This window comes from Rousettus aegyptiacus, unplaced genomic scaffold, assembly GCF_014176215.1.
Source record: "Rousettus aegyptiacus isolate mRouAeg1 unplaced genomic scaffold, mRouAeg1.p scaffold_m13_p_16, whole genome shotgun sequence".
NCBI lineage: Eukaryota > Metazoa > Chordata > Mammalia > Chiroptera > Pteropodidae > Rousettus > Rousettus aegyptiacus.
Window position 1 is genome coordinate 46,667,028 of NW_023416291.1, and position 13,593 is coordinate 46,680,620.

Consider the following 13,593-nt stretch of genomic DNA (forward strand, 5'->3'; position numbering starts at 1 on the left):
CAGAATGTATGTATGGAACTTTACTCAGAAGCAGTAAGAATAAGTAGCTATGCCTCCTTGGTTTGATAACTATGGTATTTACATTAATTATTTCATGAAATAGAATCATTAGAAGAGAAAATTTATTACTGATCATTAAAGAAAATAGAAACCAAAATGCTCTTATTTATTAATTTTAAAGTGTACCGTCCTCTACACCCACATCCCCCCAAACTGGTAATACTTTTAATGAAAGAATATGAAAAGTGAAATTTAAAAAATATAATTGTGTTACCCTATATGTATGTGCATGTGGGTATATGTATTTGTGTGAATTTTGAAAATGTAGACTTTAATATCTTTAAATAAAAAATTTAATTCTTTTTGGTGAAGAATTGTGATCCAGTGAGAGCATATCTGAATATTCAAAAAAAATTTTTCAATATCATGCTGTCGATATATTTCAGATATTTTAATTGAACTAATACAAACAGAAATACATGTAAATAGAACCACTATTTCTAAAAATAGAATCACCAGAATTCTTCAAGGTTATTCCGTTAGAATCTCTTCTGCTACAATCATGCTGTACCTGGAGCATGCAAGAAACTCAGGCGGCGAAGATGAGAGAACATGACCCATCTTACCTCAAGAATCCATAAGTCATGGTTTCCTTTCGGTTTTTATAGATGGTCACTTACCCCATGGCTAGTAATGCAGCCCCTTGAGTGTTGTGTGACTAGCTTCTTGTGACCAGCTTCCGCTCTCCAGGCCATTGGGATCACCTCACTATGGGTTACTTATGACTCAAAACACTCAACAGTGAGGGACAGATGCTTGGTCTGGCATACAGTCTTTGGCTGGATTCTCTTTTTTTTTTTTTATTTTTCAATTCAGTATAGATATTACTACTAAATCTTCCTTAAACTAGTATTGCAGATATGTGAACCTTAATCATTGTAATGTATACTTTAAGACAAATCAATTATAATAAGAAACACTGACAATCCAACAATATTTCTTTAAAAAAGGTATTAAAAACTAATTTTTTAAATATCTGATATAACATCCACACATTTTTTAAATAAAAGATTTTTTAAATTATTTTACTTGATAAGAAGTATTTTTATGAAAAGTCACATAAATAGCCATTTAACTTCAACATTGTATAACTTAGCTCCTTTACAAGCAAAATAGCAAAATAGAAGAGTGTCATCCCCTATCTGGTGGCAAGTCCTCTTGATTATAGGTAAATTGCCTAAGGAAAAAACAATCTCTAGGGAAATGACCTTGATAAAACAAAATGATTCACTATGGCAAACTGCAAAAAAAAAAAAAAAAAAAAAAAGGAGCAATAAAATGTGTAACATTACATCTTGCTGAAAGTCAAAAGACTTAATTTATTATTGAGGTCACAACAAAAACTGGAACCTTGTGAAGTACTTGAAGATACAATTTCAGGACATTTTCTAATTTGTGGATTCAAATTATAATGTGATATGCATTTAACTGTTTCTATATTGTTTATGTACATAACATTTAAATAGTACTCATGCAGTAATTAAGAAAAGTATACCTATATGTTAAAAATATTGCATAGTTTAACCATTGTTTTAATCAGCGTTTTTAAGAAATAACACTACACCTCTCAATTACCTTTGTATTCAGTGTATGGAGTATAATTTCATTAATATTTTATTGTGTTTCTACAAACAGCAATTATATTCTAATGTGGTATTAGATTGTATCTTACTATTTTAGGAAGAAAACTTGTTACACTATGTAACTAGTATTTATTGTAGGAGATTTTTGGAAACATTTATTTATAGTGTTTTATAAACTTAAAAATTCTCCCACTTTTTCAAACTTAAATATGTTGGTTGCTCTTGCAAAGGCAAGTCAATTTTTATTTCGGATGATTGCCAAATATCAACCTTTGGGCTTATGACTTCATTTTTACCCTATAGTAATTCTCTTAATGGTTACTAGAATTGATTGTAATAGCAAGTGTGTCTTCGATTAATATTATGCAAGAGTAAAAGCAGTACTTGGCAGGTTCCAGAATGGAATATATTTGATTAAATATGCATTTTTTGATTACTGTCTAACCTTCAAGACCTTAGTGTCTGCCTTTTGCCATTAACGATTAATCTGCCAGTCTATAAAATACAATAATAATCTGAACAGCTTCGCAATACTTTACCTCATTTTTCAAATGAGATAACTTATTTTTACTGCGTGTGTGTGCATGTGTGTGTGTGCGTGCGTGCGTGAGTGTGTGTGTGTGTGTGTGTGTGTGTGTGTGTGTGTATCTCCATTAAAATACAGTCCAGTGGGAAAGAAAACCTACTGGAATGCAATGGTATGTTTGTAAAACAAATAGATTTTCAAACCTAATTGCTGGATATTCAAAATTTACCAAACCTATAAAAAGGAAACTCTCGAAGGAAAAAATAAAATTAGAAGATTAAAACTATAGTTTCCATTGATTTACTCATCTACTTATCCAACCAATAATTTTCGAAGTCTTATTTGTCGTCAATGTAATTGTGCTGTGCAGAGTAGACATTTATGACAAAAGATATGATAGGTATAGTTCTGTTTCCCTATGTGGAGTGCATATATATGTTTTTCTCCATAGAACATTATTGCTCAAAAGAAAATATTGTTCTGTGATTAAAAAAATAGATAAATAAAGATTTAATAATACTATATATTTGACCATTTTTAGAGATGTATTTTGGTTGAAAAAAATTCTTGACAAATTATGCAGAAAATAATTATGTTTAAAATTTTTTCAGCTCTGTGTTTATCAAACTCTTGACTATGGAACTCTTCTTCTTAAACAAAATGTAACACTTCACAGAGCTGTGATCTGTGAGGCATGTTTTGGAAAATGCGGTGGTAGAACTGACCATTAAAATGAGTGTGGGCAGGGATGAGAAACCAATTTGCACAGAAATGAAGCATATGTTATCTTTTTTATCACTTTCTTCAATATACAATTATGGATGACAATTGTCAAGGATATTTAATGTTTGAGATGACAAAATGTATAAAGATCTTTAAAATACCTGAAAACATATATTTAGGAGCAAAGCTAGCTTTTTAACATGAACAATATAAGTTTCAGATGATTTGGATTATATTCTGCAACACTCTTACAATGTGCCATCAACTCAATACATGCCTACCGTTGTGGGTTAGTTAAATCGTGCCCCTCAAAATTCATGAATGTAGAAGTCATAACACTTACTGCCTCCGAATGTGACCTTATTTGGAGATTGGGCATCTAAAGGGACAAGGGAAAATGAGATTATATTAGTAGTCTCTAATCCTCTATGACTGACTGACGTCCTCATAAGAAGAGAGGCTGGAGTCGCACTCAGTACACAAGGAGGGACCATGTGAGGACATAGTTAGGAGGTAGTGAATTGTAAGCCAAGGAGAGAGGCATCAGAAAGAACCAACCCTGCCAAAACCTTGATCTTGGACCCTGTCCTTCAAAATTGTACGAAAATAATTTCTATTGTTTGAAACACCCAGTCTTTAGTATTTTGTTGTGACAACCCTAGAAAACTAATATGCATGCTTAGCATTTTCTTTCAATCATATGGTCCAATAGGGTCCTCAAACCCAACAAAGTTCACAAGTCAGTGGTATTATCAAGCCTCACCAGGGAGAGCTGTCTTAAAGCCCCCTTCATCCAAACTGCTAGCGAAACCCTCCTCCTTTCAGTCTTGTAGAGTACTTCATGGTCTGTGGTTTCCTAGTGAATATGGGATAACTGGGTAAGGTAGTGAAGGATTTTTCCTTTGATTAACTCTATGGTTAATCTGCATTTAATAAAAGAATAAAAACAAATCTCTATAGATTCAGATGATTTAGATAAATATATCTCATTGCTCTGTCTAGAAAGGTAAATTAATAACTCCAGACATGAAATGATAATAACCTTTTGTTTATGTTACTAAATGTCATAGATAAGTTAAACCTTGAGCGTCATGTTCCATGAGCAGAAGAGATCAGCAGATATTTGAAGTCTCAAAAATGTTGATTCAAAGGCTTTAGTTGAAAAAGTGTCGACACAACCTGATATTTATTCTCTTTGTCTAACGACAGAAATGGATTTATCTATGTTTTGTAGGACATGAAATATTTCAACAGTTTGTCATCTTTAAGACATTTGCTTATAATGCTACCATGTCTCTTGATCCCATCCCTAGTTGCTCCTGCTTTTCAGAGAGACCTTTTTATAACCCAAAATGTCACTGACTGACAGCAGGTAATGAATCATGTATTACTACTGTCCAGACTCCTACTTGGAGACACACCTGCTGTGGAATGTCTGAACAAAATGCCTCTCAGAGTAAAATACTTCCATCCCGAGGCTGGTCCTCAAAAAGCAGATGATTTATACATCAAAAAGTTTCAGATACACTTGTGAACATCAATATTTTTAACGGCTGTAGAAATTGTAGCTCATGTTTTAATAAAATTGTATGATTTATAGCAATGCCGAAAACTCATGGTTTCACTTCTATAATTTATTAGTTAAAAATTTTAGTATGACTTTAATGCAGTGTACACTCAGACTAAAATAATCCTAGGTAAGGAATTTCTGTGTGTGCGTGTGTGTGTTTGTATTTGTCAGAGGATTAAGAAAGTATCTTACCTGATTTTGTACTTTTTGTACTAATTCTGTACTACATTCAGCAGAGACATGACTGCTCTAGTATAATAGAATCTACCCCAAATCCTTCTCTGTTTCTATGATAAATACCGGAGGAATTTTCAACTGAGCTTTGTAAGAAAGACGTAGTTTAAATTGCTCAGCCCTGCTCTAGAAAGACATGTACCTACATTATACTCTGTAATTCGTCAAGTAAGTGTGTTGTATGTGTGTGCGTGTGTGTGTACATTTGAATTTAAATATATATTCTGTTCTAAAATTTCAGGCCCTTTTCATTTACCAGGCTAAGCGTCCAGAAGAGTGCCTTTGATCAGGCATCCTCTTTTCTTCAAAATGTCAAAGACATGCTGGCCTTTGTCTGAGTCCATGCTATTCCTGTTCCTTCTGTCTTTCTCCGACACCTTCAGTCTCTGCTTATGAATTTTCTCATAAGTCTTGAACTACTGAATCTTAACAACAATAACGACAACAACAAAAACTCTCTAAAAAACCCGCAATATGTCCAACGTTACTTTTATTATCCAGGAAATGTTTTTGTTTTTTCTAACTTATACATTTTCCAATTTATATGTTCTTGTGTTTCACAGGTGTGTCATCTCAGTGATGGATATCTTTTTACATTCTGGCTCGGAATAACATGATTAAGTCCCATGTTAAAAACCGAATTCACAATTGAACAGAGTGTCGAAGTTGCCATTTATTTTTAAGTTTCATAAACACATTCATAGGGGGCATTCAATCCCTCTTTCAGTGTCTGATGGCAGTTATTATGTGGCCCACACATGCTGTATGTATTTCAAGTTAGATTGTCCTAGACAAATATGTAATTCATGCCATTTTTCCTCACCTTCATTAAGTTTGTTTAAATCACTACATATCTCCACTGCTCCATTTCTCAACAATTGAAATGTAAATTATAAAATTTTAAATAAAGCGATGCATATTTTAAATACATTTAAAATATTTAGTGAGGTTAAACATTTGTATTTTACAGAAACTAGTTGTCTTTATATCCCAAGAGCCTTTAAATGTTTAGATGCTGTGATCCAGTAATTTATTTCTAAAAATTTTCAAAGGCAGTAGTAAGAAAAACCAATAATTTCATGAATAAAGTTTCACCCCTAAGATTGTTTATATGATCACAAATTAAAAACAAATTCTTCATATATAATATCCATTGTGGAGATTTTAAACAAGTTACATGTTGATATAATGGACATTTTGCATCTACCACACAATTTGTTATCAGATATTTTAACAACATGAGAAAGCTATTATTTTATAATGTAATGCAAAGGAGTAAGATTAAAAATTGTTTGACATGTTCCAAGCTATGGAAAATGCAAACTGAAATATTTTAACTATGGCTATCGGTTGTTGGTGGTGATGAATATGTGGTTTTATTATTATTACTGTTAATATACATTATGAGGTGTATATATTTACAAAATTGGCATCTATTACCCCGGTAATTAGAAAAAATGGATTTTTAATACTGTTGTAAAAATAACTTTACAAGAAGTAAAAACTTTTCATTAGCATGTAATGCGAACTAAATAGTTCATAAATGGCTTTTCAAATTATGGCATGAAATAATTATGAATATTCAGAGCCTAGAAAGAAGAGATAGGAATTCTTAAAAGGGTATGCTAAGCTAAAAGTCAGGCACACACAAAAAAGCCGTGAGAGTCTTTTGAGATTATGCAATTTTAGGTCATTATTTACATATTTGAAGACATCTTTGTCTGAACGTGGGTTGAAAAAGATCAAATAAAGCAAATAGACAAAGTTTTCTGAGAAAGTCATTCAGAAATGTGGAAATCTGTGTCCTTTTTAAAATACTTACTAATCAACTCTTTAATGTGCTGGCACAGCTAGGTATAAAAGACAGGGATAACTCAAGAACAGATGATGACGCATACTCAAATAATTAAGAGTTGAGCCCAGTAACGAGGAAAATCTCTCTACTTCTCCTTAATCTCAAATAAGCTTTGTGCTCTTGAGAGCCTTTTCCCTTATGTTGTCTTTTTTTTGTCCCTAGAACACCACGGCCTGTGTAATGGGTATATGGTAGTTTGTGTTGAGTGACACATTGCTTGGATTTTCGTTTTTCTAATAAACTTGATCTTGCAAGAAAACATTTGCATCAAGGCAGCTTAAGCTCTTTTACCTTCAGAGAAGTTTCCTGCAGGGTTTTCATTCTGTCTCATTCACACATCAACCTAATCTCATCAAGGAAGCTATCGGAGTCCCTATAAATTGTTAGAAGGAGCGATGACATACATTCTTATTAACCAGGAGTGAGGTGTGGCGATGTTTTATTTCTTCACTTCATAGAAAACAGACACTCAGGAAAATCTATTTGTTCTTTACCAAAGGCTAAGAGGTAGAGAAATACCAAGTCCATTTGAGTACCTTATGCAATTATTTTCTGCAAGAATGAATGATGATTTGAGAAATACTGTTTAAAACCTCATGAGTAACCCTAACAGAGATAGGAGTCAGTTTGCCCTACTACTGTATATTGGAATAGAACTTAAATCTGAGCTTCTTATTACATTGTTTCAATGAACAACTCATGGTGAGTTGAGTTGTTCGTTCTTATTATTCTTTCTTTATTAAGTGGTAATCTTAATTATTACACTTAAGTTTGTTACAGTGTAAGCATATCAGCAGCATTTGAATTTTTTTTTGTAAAATATAGGAGTCTAGGAAAGTGCTTGGGACTTGAGAAAATATTTATTGTCCCTAAACTACAAAACAAAAAGAACAATGAATCATCAAAACTAACAAGTGCTGAATTTAAAAGTTATAAAATATGTCAACTTTATTAATTTTTAAATTTTATGTTTATGACATTCAATGAAATTGTGGGAAGTGTGTGGTCTAAAGTTTCTGAATTGGCAAGAATTCCTGCTTTGCCCAATGCTTTTGGATAAATCATTGCCAGTTTTAAATTAAATGAGTTTACCGTTGACAAAAGAAAATTAACTTGCAACATTATAAAAATGTCTTCAGTGATTTGATGCCTAAAATATTTTTAATGTATGCTGCAGATTGGGGCCTCCAAAAGTTAAATTTCGTGGGCTTCTGGAAGGCACTGAAATGTTCCCCAAATCCTTCCATTAATTCTCCCTATATGTGATCCTCTCTGAATAACGCCAAGAACTTAGAATCTTAAATACACGGTATCCTTATGTACACCTTCCACTGATATATTGTTTACGGGTAGGAAAAAGATGCTAGTTTAGCATAATAGAAATTAATCTGAATTGAAGGTACCAGATTTGTCACTAAATAACTATGATTTGAAATGCAGTAACAAATTCCCTCCACTGAACGATGTTAGAACAGAAGCTGATACCTCGATGTTTGATTTAATGAGTATAATAATAAATGCTCATTGTCTTCCCTCAGCCCTTTGCCCACAACATGCATTTAGTATCACCCAGTTTTCATGGAGAGAGATGGTGCAGGGTGAGGGTGGCCCTCTGCCACAGATTTTCAGTGAAGGGGTTAAAAAGTTAAAAGGTATGAAAGAGTGTAATGAAAGCCAACAATCAATCTACCCCACTTCTCTTCATCCCCAGCCCCATGTCACAGAGCTGATCATTTTTAAGCCTTACTGCTTTTCTCCATCTGGTGATGAGCTCATTTGTGAAATGGCTATTTATCAACTTCAAATATTACCTTTAGATTTTCTACTTTGATAAATGAGAACATATTTCACTTCCCTCCCACTTTCCAAATATAATTATATGGCTATTCTTAGTCTTTGTTTTTTTTTTTTTTTTAAACTGGTTACAATTTAAAAAGCAAAATCTGTAGCCCAACAAAAACAAAGACACTTAACCATCTGTTTCCAGTTCTATAGACATATCTTACCTCCTCGTTTTGTAAAATGAGAACATTAGCATGGTCATATTTCACTCTACGTGTCTTTACTCCTACCTCTCTATATCTAGTGGCTATAGTTGGACCATTCATTGCCAAAATTAATAATACTTGTATTCTATAACTATTGTTAAGTCTTCTGTGAATTCTTTATAAAGTGAGTCAGTTTGCATATCAAAAACTTTGACAGCGTCATGATGATGTAAATATTGTTCACTGAAAAGTGAGAATTTATGCTCGAAAAGTCAGTGCAAATGCATTTTTACATCTCAATGGGAGAGTATTACTAGCATCAATTTTAAATGCATCTACCATTTTATATCCCACGTGCCTTTATTATGACTATGGTAAGTTTTTACAAGTTGTCAAATCAAATTCCTTCCACCACCCAGATTTGTCTCTCCTTGAGGTGTTTGTGAGCTTGCTCCATCTTTAGATGCACTACACAGCTAGTTTGAGTACTGTGCTTTTCGGTTGTTTTGTTTTTGCTTTTGTTTGAGTGGAGTCCCTCTTTTATAAATTTCATGTCTTGTATTTAAAAAATTTTCTCTCTCATTTTGCCGCAGCCCATTCTCATGGAGGCAAGGAATGCAAAAATCCGAGTTCTTGCATCCCTAAAAATGCCTGTGTTCACTTCTTGATTGATAATTAACCGGATATGAGATACTGAATTAAAATTGATTTTCCTTAGAATTTTGAAAGCTTGCTGGATATTCTTCTATAATCCATTATTGCTAATAATTATTGGGAGACCTTTTGTTTGTTTTTTGGCATGATTGTTTATTTTCTTCATGAAATATCTTATAATCTTTTTCTATATTCTAAATTTTAAAAAGGATGTTTTGGTGTATATATATATCTGTATGTTTAATTTATTCATCTAAAGTCTCAGTGGTTTCTCTCTGAAAACTTCTCTCTTCTTGCTGCTACAGGAATTATTTTCTTTATTTTAAAAAATAATCCCATCCATTTGCATTCTTCTTTCTTTCTTAATAACTTCTATCAGTCAGATATTGGATGTCTTAGAATGATCCTCCATGTCTCCTATCCTTTCTGTTATGTTCTTCTTCTCTATTGTTTTTACATTCTAAAATCTTTTCTGGTGTTATTTCCACCCATCCTATTATATGTTTTGTCTTGTCAAAGACACAAATGGGAGTATGTGTGTATGCGTGCAAATATAAATATACTTGTAACTTTTTAAATTTCCAAGACCTCTTCCCTTTTTATTCTTTTGTTTTATATAATACCATGCTCTAATTAATAATTTGGTGCAATTGAAGAACTTTGCATTGAAACCTAACTTTTCTATTATTCAAATTTAATTTTAAATCATTTTTATTATGTTGTCATGATAAACTGTTATTTATTCCTGACTAAAAATACAGTTAGATCAGTAAGTACCAAGTACCAATCTAGTTAACTACTGGCTATAAAATTTAGGGCAGTTATTTAAATTCAGTGTCCTAGTTTTCATAGCTGAAAAAAATAATCCTTTACCTAATCTTTCAGGCTTGATATTAAAATCAAATCTAAAACCTCATTAAAAGCATTTCATGCTTTATAAATGCAAGATATTATTTCTAGGGAAAAAAAAAACACATAGTAGAACTGTTAGAAAATCTGAAGAATAGACATTAATTGACTTCATTTAGAAAAGCATGGTAATAAATTACTGATGACTGTCAGATACTTGCAAGGGTGAGATCTGACTGGTCATAGTCCAATCAGAACAAAGGATCTAGTAGCGAGTGAAATAGAAGTGTCATCCTCTAGAAAATGTTATATTTCAATATTGTATAAGCTAGGTGCTTTATTTTGTGTGTGTGACAAGGACAGTTTGACTCATGATTTATAAAAAAAAAAAAGAAGAAGAAAAAGATGAAGAAGAATGGCACCATTTTAGCCTCTCTTAAAAAAAAAAAAAAAAAAGGACAGGCAAGTCTTAACCGATAACCTCCATCATGGACCCTTATTACTGCTGAGGAATACGTAGTAGCATGTAACATTGCTTAAAAAGTGGTCTTGAAGGAAGAAACACAATTTCTTTAAAGTCAGGAAGATATATTTATATAGATTTATGGTATTGTCTTCTAAAAATGTGTTTTGTAACATTATACATCTCTGCAGTGACAATCATTTTATATCGCTTCAGTCATAACTTACCGAAATGGAAATTTATAAGCTTCTAGTGAAGCAGTGCTTGACATGTCTGTTCTAAGTTGTAGCATACTACTTTGTCGCTGTTGTAGTTATCGTTTGTTGTTGTTGTTGTTGTTGTTGTTGTTGTTGTTGTTGTTGTTAGGACTACTGAGGTAGTTCGCTACAAGGATTAAGACCTTGGACTCTGTATTCTATTTTTTTTGGATTTAGAATCTGGCTCTGTTGCTTGTCTGTCTGACCTCAGGCAAGTTCTACGGCTCTTGCTGTTTCGTTTTCCTAACACTTAAACGGAAGCGTTACTCGCATACATTTTATAAAACTTGTATAAGGATTAAAAATGGAGAGAAGTTGTAATGGTTAGTATGCAGTGTTAGCTGCTATTATTATTATCAGTATTACTGCAGGGTTCTTAATTGCTAAAGTATACCATTACAGGACATGCGTAACTTTATATAGAAACTGAAGCTAAGGTATATGTGGCCCATAATAAAGGCATATAATGTCTCATATTTGGGTAAAATTTTTAAAATGCTATTTTTTCTTAAATATAAAATACTTAATCTCAAAAAATACAAATTCACAAATATTTCAATAGATGTACATGAGAAGCACTATATCACAGAAATACACTAACACAATTATGTCGATTTCTTCAAATTTTTTAAATCATTTTCCAGGAGATATTTTTCTGGATAAAACTTTGCTTTTTGCTAGGTGTGTTTCGTGAAAAAAAATAAATAAATAAGAGAAATATAGGAAATTGAGAAATAAATTTTATTTTTAAATGTTCGTTTGTTTAAAATAGGGAATACATTAACATGCTTTACTTTTTAAAAGTTTAAAAATGTCTGTATCGTGAAGTACCCCACCAATTCTCATCCCCTCTCCTGATTCCCATTGCAAAGGTGACAGCGTTTCGCTCTCTTATGTGGATTTCCAGAGATATTTTAAGCACATATAAACAAATGCATTTTTCCCCTTTTTATATAAAGGACAGTATAGTAAACACACTTTTCTGCTCCTTGTGTATTTTTTTTAACCAAAATATATTGTGGGTTTAGTTCTATATCAATACACAATGAGCTGCTTTTTTTTTTTGTTTCGTGATTGTTCATAGCGGTATTATTCTTTTGTTATTTTTCAAATTTTATTTTATTATTAGTCCCAAATATGCTGTACATTGGTTACACATTTATATAGTTTATAAAACAATCCCCCTCATTGCTTATTCTCAACTCTGGCTCTCCACCCAGCCACAGTGAGCTTCTTAAATATTTAAGAACTCGGAGCTTCTTTGATTCTGTATACCTGATTAATTTACCAGGCCACTGCAGATGGACAGTTGTCGTGAACACACTTGCTGTTATAAAAGTGCCAAATAAATAAGTTTATCCAATTAAATGAGTTTGTATATGGATAGTATACCTGTATGATAATTTTTAATAAATGGAATTTCTGGATCAGGGGTTAGATGCATTGTAATTAGTTTTTTTTTTTTAAGAAATTTTATTTACACAATTTTTCTTGAGTATTAGTACAGGTATATGGCACACAATTCAAAAGCAAAAATATATAAATGGTAAAAATAAACATCGTTCACTCCACTTCCCCCCATTCATCCAGTTCTCCTAACGTGATAACTGGAGCTATCTATATATATCTATATACATGAATTCCTCTTCTTCAGATGAGCTTTTATCTTCTTCTGCATAGTAGTTTATTTGATCAGAAGACCTTTGCCTAGATGTTGTTTAAACAGAGATACCAGGCAAGACCGTAAATGTTTATATTGAGAGCATACCATAATCTTGTCTTATCACTCAGTCTCAGCCATTGTCTATCTTATCAGTAAGTGATGTTTTCTTGGACTTTCACTATAGTTCATTGTTTTCCTATAAATTCTGTACATTGCTCTATCCTTGACCTAGGATTTTCAAAGCTACCACTATTGATCTCTCCACTTGGCACACAGCATGCATTCTAAGATTCCTCTTTACCATCTTTCTAGAAATTTCTTTTATTTCGCTCTTAAATCTTTATTTCCTGTATCTTCTTTCTCAGTTCTCTTTTGTGTATCACATCCTCCGGTGGCTTCCTGGAGTGGTTATTGTTTTTGAATGTTGTATATTTGAAAATCTCTTTAGCTTACTTTCCCACCTAATTTTTTCTAGATATACAATTCTCAGTTTAAAATACACAGTAATTTTTCAATTGTTCTGCCTATCTATGTTGCTACTGAAAAAACCTGAACACATTGTGATTCCTTATTCTTTGTAAGTGACAATTTTTGTTACTCCCCCACACGGCAGTTTGCAGTATCTTCCCCGACCCCGCCCCCCACCCCCCCACCACCATCAGTCTTCTAAAATGTGACAATGATTTACTAGTATGGGTCATCTACTTTACTGGGTACTGGGAGTATTCTATTGGTCTGGAATTTTATTCCCTTTAACACTAGAAATTATATTACATTATATTGTACTACATTTGTTATGTTACACATGTCATATAACATGCGATAATATAATGTATATAGTATGTATTAACTATAACGCAACATTTATAATATCATTGCGTAAATTATTTTTAACAAAATGAACAAGACGAATACTATTAAAGAGCACTTGTCAGCTCAGGAAATTGCACATTTGCTACTTGCAGAGGAGTTAGACCTGTAGTCACAATGCCCTCTAAATAATGTAAGTAAATATTTCTTATATTTTTGAAATATTTTGGCAATAAATTACTGAATTTGGCATACCATATTTTAGCATTAGTCTCATACACACATATACACATATATAAATATACATATAAGAATTCTGCTACTCTTTATTGTTTAGACTATTATAAAAATATTATTA

The 13,593-nt window shown here is 32.3% G+C and overlaps 1 protein-coding gene across 4 annotated transcripts in view; it reads left to right on the top strand.

The window, feature by feature from the left end:
* SPOCK3 (SPARC (osteonectin), cwcv and kazal like domains proteoglycan 3) overlaps positions 1–13,593 on the top strand; it is a 304,660-nt gene that overhangs the window by 269,141 nt on the left and 21,926 nt on the right. The gene's annotated exons all lie outside the window — the stretch shown is intronic.